The sequence below is a fragment of the Poecilia formosa genome, unplaced genomic scaffold (assembly GCF_000485575.1).
Source record: "Poecilia formosa unplaced genomic scaffold, Poecilia_formosa-5.1.2 Scaffold12, whole genome shotgun sequence".
Lineage (NCBI taxonomy): Eukaryota > Metazoa > Chordata > Actinopteri > Cyprinodontiformes > Poeciliidae > Poecilia > Poecilia formosa.
Window position 1 is genome coordinate 2517712 of NW_006799951.1, and position 8619 is coordinate 2526330.

The following is an 8619-nucleotide window of genomic DNA, read 5'->3' on the forward strand; positions in this document are numbered from 1 at the left end:
ATAAAGCTGAATGCATGCAACTAAATGCAAAAAAAATAAAAAAATAAAATATTGGAATCGCTGCCAGACTGAACCAAGCATCAGTCAGCTGGCTGAGTGGGTGTGGATGTGAGGCCATCTGGATTCTATGTTCTTCACCTCCAGTGAGAAAACTAAAACCAACCTCTTTATTACATTAATAACCATAAAGCCCAAAACAATTTCAATGCCATTGTTTAGATAATCTGTTTACAAATTACACAGTTTTGATTTTATCCACAAACTTGTAACAAGAAAAAAACAAAACCACCTATAAACAAAGTCAAACAATCCCTCTATCATGGCACAACACATGAAAAAGCTCAATTTGTTTTGTTTTTTTTTTGTTTGTTTGTTTTCTAGTCTATGCATCGTTTTGCATACCTATGGGTTTATTCGGATGGTTACAGGTTAGTTTGTAAGCTGGTTTGAATTCCTTTGACATATCTGACCAACTAGGTTAAAAGCTCATCCTGCCCTTTAATCTTAGTTCTGTTTGTTCACTAACCTTCTCTACTTCCATCTGAGGCCTACATGAAGCAGTTTCATTAAAAAAAATTAAATAAATCAAACTCAAAACGGGGGACTATTCATAAAAACATTAAAAACAAACATACACTGTCTTTCATTTCCCAATTATGCATTATTTTATGTTGATCTGGTGAAGCTTGCTGGGGTTTGTAGCTGGAACAGGACAGGAACATCTCTAATGGTGTGAATATTTTTCCAAGGCACCGCTGTAAAACAAAAGCATTTAATGACTCATTTTCTCCCATTTAGTGAAAAGAAGAGTCAAGATTTTGATTTGATAAAGATGGTGAGAAAGCAGGCTTAGCCTCTTTTCCCATTCACTCTGCACCAGCATGACGCACAAAGGGATATTGTAGCTGCTGGAACAAAGCTGAGCCAAATAAATAAATAAATAAATAAAAAAGTAGAGGTAAATTAGTCAGCAGACTCGGCTGGATGACTTCCCTGACCTGAGCTGTGAGAAAGAAAAAGTAACTGAACAAGGTGTGAAAAGCACCTTATTTCCCCAATCGGAGATATTTTTTTTTTTTTTTTTTCCCCCAAATGCTGTAAAAAGCTGCTGCTGGCAGTGAAATATGTGCAGGAAACCTTCCACTAAAAGCATCCAGTTGAACTCGATACTGCTCCAGAGATCCTTTATGAATAAGGCAGTAAAAATCTGTTCTGGGGGTTTAATATTGTGCCTATTAACACTTGTGAAACCTTTAAGCGTGTTTGCTCGCTTTCATTTGTCAGAAACAAAATCTGGGTTTTGTTTTTATTCGTTTGGGCAAGTGACTTGGCGCAGGGCGAGGAGACCATCCCAGAGGTTAACTGGGCCTTTGCAAAGTAAAGAAGTTTCTCCAAGGACTTGATTTTAAACACTAGTAATAATGTGCAGAATGTCATGTACTGATCCCACTTATTTCGATTTTATGTGCTTTTCTGTTTTTTACTCTTTTTGTCAAAAACTAGGCGAATAGGCCTTTAAGTTTTATTGCCGGTCACTATTATGATTGATAACACAAAAAGAAAAACATATGTTACCGTATACATTTTCAGTCTTAATGGCTTCCTTGCTTTAGACTCTGATCAAATATAGCAAGTTAAAGAGCAATTCGTTTAAATGAAATACAGTTTTAAAAAGCTTATGATATCAGAGGTGTGGAGGGGAGAAATCAGATTTTTTTATATTTATAGAATGAACCTAAAACTTAAACACTTGAGAAACTCCTATATAGCAAGAATAAAGTTTGGAAAACAATAATCCTTTGCGTAACCTATATATGATATTTAAAAAAATCTTTTTGACATGACCTTTCATTGGAAGGACATTTTTTTTATTATTTTTTTAATTTTACTTAACTTTTATTTAAACGTCAAATAACAGAATAGTATACAGCAGAAGACATTATACTGGTTTTGGCCGCTACAAAAATCCAGACATCTATGTATCTAATTGATGATAACCTCAATGAAAACAATTCAACAAATCAATATTTTTATCCACACCTATTTTCGCAATTCAAGTTGAATTGCAAAAATAGACATCCAAAAAAAAAAAGACATGTAAACCACACAAGGAAAATGAAAAAAAAAATTTTGCTAAGACATAAAACCATAAACATATGCAAACTTTAAAATGACTAAAATGGGACCAATTCATACACAGACACTTCAACCTGTGTCTTCTCAGACTAAGTGAGTAACGAAAACTACTCACCGTTGGATGATCTATGAGCGCTAAAATTGTGCTGCTACCACAGTCATAAAAGTAAACATTTACTTTCTTAAAAAAGCTTTAAATGTACAAACACCCACAGCCACCAAAGTCTGACTGGGCTTCCCCATCGGGGGATCCTCCATGAAGGATTCTGGTTGTTGTACGCAACATGCAATTCTGAATACTACAAGATGGCCACAAGGGGCAGTATACACCAAAAGATTTAAACAAAGCCACTTATAACTGAACAAATAGAAGCTAAAATTTTCATCGTCATTGATTATTAGCCTGCATATCTTACATCGCTGTCTCTGTATATCGTCATCATCTTTCATTTGATCGGTATTAAAATGACTGAGGTATTTAACCTTTTTATAAACTTCACGAACATTGTCGGTCTGTTTAAGCACAGGGACATGTAACTGTTTATCTTGTATGAAAATACCACTTTTAATAACATTGCACTTTATATTCATTGTGTGCTCAGTTTTTGGGTTTAATATTCCCATTCAATTCTACTAGAATAGTTCAGAAGTCATTTTCTCTGTTTATAAATATATCTAGTTTTAGGTCCCCTCCTGCTCTGATTGGTCACATAAAAGTCAAAAAAGGTTACATGGAATGATGCAACACACTCATACCAAGCTAGCAACTGGTCAGGCAGTGTGCAAACATTTTATGCTGATTTGTAGAAAATGCAGAGTACATGTGCTCAGGTTAGCATAAACCTCAGCTGCATATGTTGCAGAAAATGTACAAAACAAATGTTTTCAATCTCTAAAATCTGTTTCTTTAAATGCCAAGTCAAACACTGATTTACTGAATACTAAAATGAACCTGGTATTTTATTGAACAAACTATTCTCACAACAGGCCATCTACCACTCCCAGAACTAACACTGACATCTGAATGTAAGGTTTTCAACTTCTTCGAATGCACATGACAAAATATAAAACATTGAAGACTCGTACGGTTAAAAGCATACTGTGAAAAAGTCATGCACCCCAGCTGATCTTTGAAGCGGAACAAAAAGATAAATCCTGTAACTAAATCTGTCAATCAAATATGAATCATACTTTTAAAAGGGCAGAAGGGTAATGCTGGAGCTGTTTTCTGGTTCTGAACACAATTTGGCCTCTGGGTGGAACTCCAGGCAATTTTTGGCCCCTGGCTCTTATTTAAAAGGTCAAGAGTGTTACTCAGGGGGTTTGGAAAAGTTTTACTTAATAAAATATTTCAATAAGGATGATAGCATTGATTAAAACTGGTAATAAAATACAGTATACTGAAGCATAAAAAATCCTTCAGATAAGTTTTTTTTAAAATTTATAACACTCTCATGATTGTCATAAAACGTCTGACCTAACAAGTGGTAGGTTTAAAAGAAGCGATAAATAATTCTTCATACGGTATTTTACTGGCCTTTAGTCATTCAGTTCTTTAGTTCTACAAGTCAAAACGGCAGCCGTGTTCATAATGTCCTATTATTATTTATTGTAGGAACAGCTACTTCCTGTCTGCTCCGCGTTGACTAAAAATGATTTTAAAAAAAACAAAAAACATGGAGGTCATCAAAGCTGTATTTGAGTGGTGTCGTCATCCAAAACCCCCAAAAGAGAGAGCAGTGAGTCTATGAGGTGTTGTTTACGGTAGCTACGATGTCATTCTTTTCTGCCAGCTTAAAACACAAATATTAACATAATTTCTTTAAAGGAGACCTACTATGCTTCCTTGAATGGGTTAAAACAGGTCTGTGGGATATACAAATCAAGTTCACTGCATTTTTTTGCAAAAATAAAAAAAAAGAATCTGATATTTTGTATTTGTACAGTAAAGACTTGTACTGCTTCTACAAGTCTTTACTGCTTGTAGAAGCAGTAAAGACTTAAATGGAAAAGCAAAAATGTGCAAAGAAATAAATAAAAAAATTGCATAATAGGTCCCCTTTTACAATGGCAAACAAAGTGCCATTTGCTTGTACAGAGCTGTGAATTATGATGTATGCCATTTAAAAAATTTGCAAGCCAGTTTGAGTCCACCTGCGATGTTCCCTGCTGGTCAAACTAACTGAACACACAGAGATACAATTGTTTCTTACGTTGTGTAACTTTCCGCCGACGCAAAATCTAAACCTCGACTAAACAGTGCACAGCACTCAGTGTGTGGGTAGGACCAGAGCCTCGAACACCTGCACTTCATAATAAGCAGCCATCCTGTCGTGGGAAATAGCCAAGAAAATTCAGTTTTATCCACACGAGCCAGGAGGATGAGGAAAGTAATCTCCAGCCTCCAGTTTGAGGACTCTGAAAATGACACTTCTGGGACACAATAGGTGAAACTGGGGACATGAGATGATAATCATTGCAATTACAGCCTCACTTGTTCAGCTGCAGCTCAGCCAAGGATAAAGGAGTAAGCTTCTTTCCTGGGATTCACCACAATGGAGCTAGGTGCAAAAATGAATACAAAATCAAGCCCTGGCAGTATACAAAGAAATCTACTGTGATGGTCGTGTTACAGACAACATTTTTGAGAAACGTGTAAAAATAATAGCTTGTTTTTTCTGTGTTGTTGCCAGTCATTGCTATGGGTGTTGATCATTTAAGCGATTGCCTCCTTTGCTTGACTGACCACAGAATGACGACGCAGACACTTGCTCTTCTCAGAAAGATAAAAATTTCACAACAAGCATACTTGCAAAACCAAGATACATATGTGTGCACATTTATAAGGGTGGCTGTTGTGTCTTAAAATAAATGCATATCTATTCATTCTGCCACAAAACCTCACTTTTCTAAATGTAATCATGCATTTTTGCACAAATGCATACACTGTCATTGTCTCATTTTTGTTTTCTGAGGGGTTTTTTTTAGCAGAAATGTAAGTGAAAAATATGATTCCAACATTTTTTTTTTTAACTAACATTAGGTAACAAAAGGCCCTGCACGTGGGCTACAAATGTGTTAAGAGACAATGTGAGAACAATGTTACGTGGGCTAAATACAAAAGCAACTGGACTGTTGCTCAGTGGTCCAAAATCTTTTTTTCAGATGAACGTAAAATTTGAATTTCATTTGGAATTTGAGGTCCCAGGGAAGAGTGGAGAAAGCACAGAAGTCATGCTGCTGGAAGTCCAGTTTGAGGTTTTCACTGTCACGATTCGTGCCATGCCTGAAGTACAGAGCAGCTAACCACCAGAAAAACTTTAGGGCACCTCATGCTTCCTACTGCTGACAAGCTTTATGGAGATGCTTATTTCATTTTCCAGGAGGTCATGGATCTTTCCCACACTGCCAACTGTACCAAAAGCTGATTCAGTAACCATGGTGTTACTCTGCTCGACTGGCCAGCAGACTTGCTTGAGTTGAACCCCATAAAAAATTCTTTGGGCTGTCAAGAGGAAGACTAGAGACAGCAGACAACAACAAGGCAGATAACCTGAAGGCTGCTATAAAAGCAATCTGGACTTGCATTACACCTCAGCAGTGCCATAGGCTGATGGCCTCCATGCTGCACTGAAGCTGTAATTCATACACAAGGAGGCCCAACCAAGAATTAAGCTGCAGAAAACTCAACATACCTTTCAGACACCAATTCACAATATCTTTTTTTTTTTATTGAATTATGTATTATTTATATTTTCTGAGACATACATTTTCGAGTTTGAATTTTTTGTCATCACTAAGTTTAAACATTCCACTCTATGTGCAATAAAGTAAACAAAGTATACATTCAACTTTCCAAAACAAGTGACAAAAGATATTGAACTTTAGATGTACTTGTATGTGACCAGAACAGCAGATTTGGGTGACGTTTAACATTGAGAACATCAAGAACTGACATTCAATTGTTCATAATTTGCTTACATAACACCAACTTAAAATTAAGGCAACCTTCTTACAAAGACAAATGAGCCATATGTTTTCCACATCAAGGACAATCTCCCAGAATTCCTCTGCAATGTGTGCGATTGCCACAATGCAAACCATGTTTCTCACCTTCGGATGCCGAAATATAATTCCTGGGAAATTTGTCACTTTCACGACGAGTCCAACTATAGCATGTGAATTCCCTCAAGGGTGTAACATGTGCTGTAGACGTCCCAATATTCTGAGGTAATTCGAGAATTAACATCAGCTTTTAGTAGGCCACTTAATTAGGAATGAAGCAGAAATGTAGGTTATTGTGAATCGGGCTTTGGCAGTGAACAAGATCTACAATTCAAGTCTGATACAAATGGCATTAATATGACCGTTTTACTTTATTATTAGATATGACATTACAAAAACAAGGATCATTTTGTACAGACTATGTAAGGTTCAACATTATGCTCACTAGCAGATGAGTGTTTATTTATCATGACACCCATAGAGTGTAATGGATTAGGAAGGAAATCAAGAAGCAAAAAAGAAATTGGCAAGAAGGCTTCAATTAGTTTTATGAAACTAACTGCAGCTTTCATGAGGTGTTTCCACTAATCAATCTCTATCTAAAGTGGTCTCTGAGGACGGAACGGTGGACAGGCATCTGAGTCATTGGCCTGCCAGGTCTCGCTGATGAATGTGGAGAGTGACAGCACAGCCCGACTACTGCAAACGTTAATGCTGGTTCTGATAGAAAAGTGCAAGAACGCACAGTTGTCATTTCTTGTTGCATACGAGGCTACTTAGCTGTCAGGGTATCCATGCTAACATTAGAACAACAACAAGCATGTAAGCATTAGAACTAGATAACAGAGCATTGGATGACGCGGACTGAGGAATAACATTTTCTTTTGTGTCACATGGATGGCATGGATTCCCTTAATGGGTTCTACTAACTTTAAAAAGCCTACTTATGTTTTCAGACTGGTTCTATTTAAATGATTTCTTCATTCCTGTGGGCTATCAAAACAAAATCCAGCTGTGATTGACCACAGTTAATTGGTGATTTAGCAGGAGCTAGGTGGGTTGGGTTAGACAAATGAAACATGTACATCGGCCTTTGGTATTTACAGTGTTCGTCAGGTAAGCTTTGTCTTCTATATAGAAAATTGGTTGGTGAGTCAAAACACTTACGTGCAACAATCAAGCAAAAGCAGAAGTGATGTCTAAAGGAACATTCACCGTTTCACAACTCTGCAACCTACATGCCTCGCATCAAACTGACACATTTGCTTTTCTTTGCTGCCATTAGAAGCAGGCTATTAGCTGCAGCATCCACTATAAGTAGAGCACACAGGCCTATCCTTTACCATGTTGTCCTTCATTCGTTTTTGTTTTTGTCCTCAGTAGCACCGCTGTTTCCTTTTTTGGCATTATTACTATTATTACCATTTTAAGCTATATGATCAAAACAAATAAATACATTTTAAAAAATCAAGTCGTTACATGAATGCACTCAGTTTAACCTTAATACATATCGTGTCCTGGTGGTCACTGGGCGCATAGATTTGCTCCACTAACCCATATTCTGTACAGCTTATGTTGACAATGTACATGAATGACGGCTTAGATGGAATAAATGCTCAATCCTCCGTGACCTGCATGCGTTTCCTAAAGCCTTTTGTAGTTTGAGCGAACCGAGCGGTTTAATAAAAAGGGAGAGTCGCAGCTCATAGACAGAAAATGGTCGGTGTTTAGGGGTTAAGCCTCACACTGAAAGCAGCTGGGTTTGTCCGCATCTTACCGTAGCTTTATGATGACCTCGTCGCTCACGCTGCAGCGGCTGATGATGTCGGCTCCCGCTTGTTGTTGTTGTACCCGACGCTCCGTCTCCTCTCCTCTCTTCTTCCTCTCCTCGCTCGTCTGGTCTTTGGAGAATAGCGCTGGGCACATGAAGATGTCGAGTCGTCTGACCGGAGCCGAGGAATGCGTTTAGGCTCCCTTAGTGATCATGTTTCCAGTAGATCTCTCAAAGGATGCGTGTCCGCCTGCCAGAGCTGGGCCGAGTTATGGCAGAGCGGAGACTGGAGAGACCCTCCCCCGGGCGCAGAGCAGTATCAGGTGGACGCAGAGCATCCTTCACATTCCTGCATCAGTGGACAATAAAGGGCAAACCAATACAGGAAAAAAAAAAACTCAATCTGTTTTACTCTCCCCTCTTTTCTGCTGGTAGTTCAATTTTTTTTTTTTTTATAACAACTGGTATTTTAGTACGACGTTTGTTCAATACAAAGAAAGGTTTCAAGTTGTAACATTCCTGCAGAGACGCTTAGGGGACCGATGTCCGCTTGTTTATGTCATAGGATGCTGGAGGAGTGAACAAGTAGAGCTTCTTAAAAAGACTACAGCTTCACTTTCCAAGTCATCTTTTTATAAAAGTAATACTACTAATAATAAATAAAATATATATTATTATTATTATTATTATCATTATTATAACATTCT

General features: G+C 37.6%; 1 protein-coding gene across 2 annotated transcripts in view; it reads right to left on the minus strand.

Moving 5' to 3' along the window:
• The window catches only part of LOC103133558 (protein tyrosine phosphatase receptor type E), a 30585-nt gene extending 22144 nt beyond the window's left edge, over positions 1–8441 (minus strand). Inside the window, exon 1 of one of the 2 annotated variants that reach the window (XM_007545342.2) lies at positions 7919–8441. The gene's annotated coding sequence lies outside the window, so the exon portion shown is untranslated. The remainder of the gene's footprint in view (positions 1–7918) is intronic. The other variant, XM_007545338.2, reaches the window with a different exon arrangement.
• Positions 8442–8619: the final 178 nt, after the last annotated feature.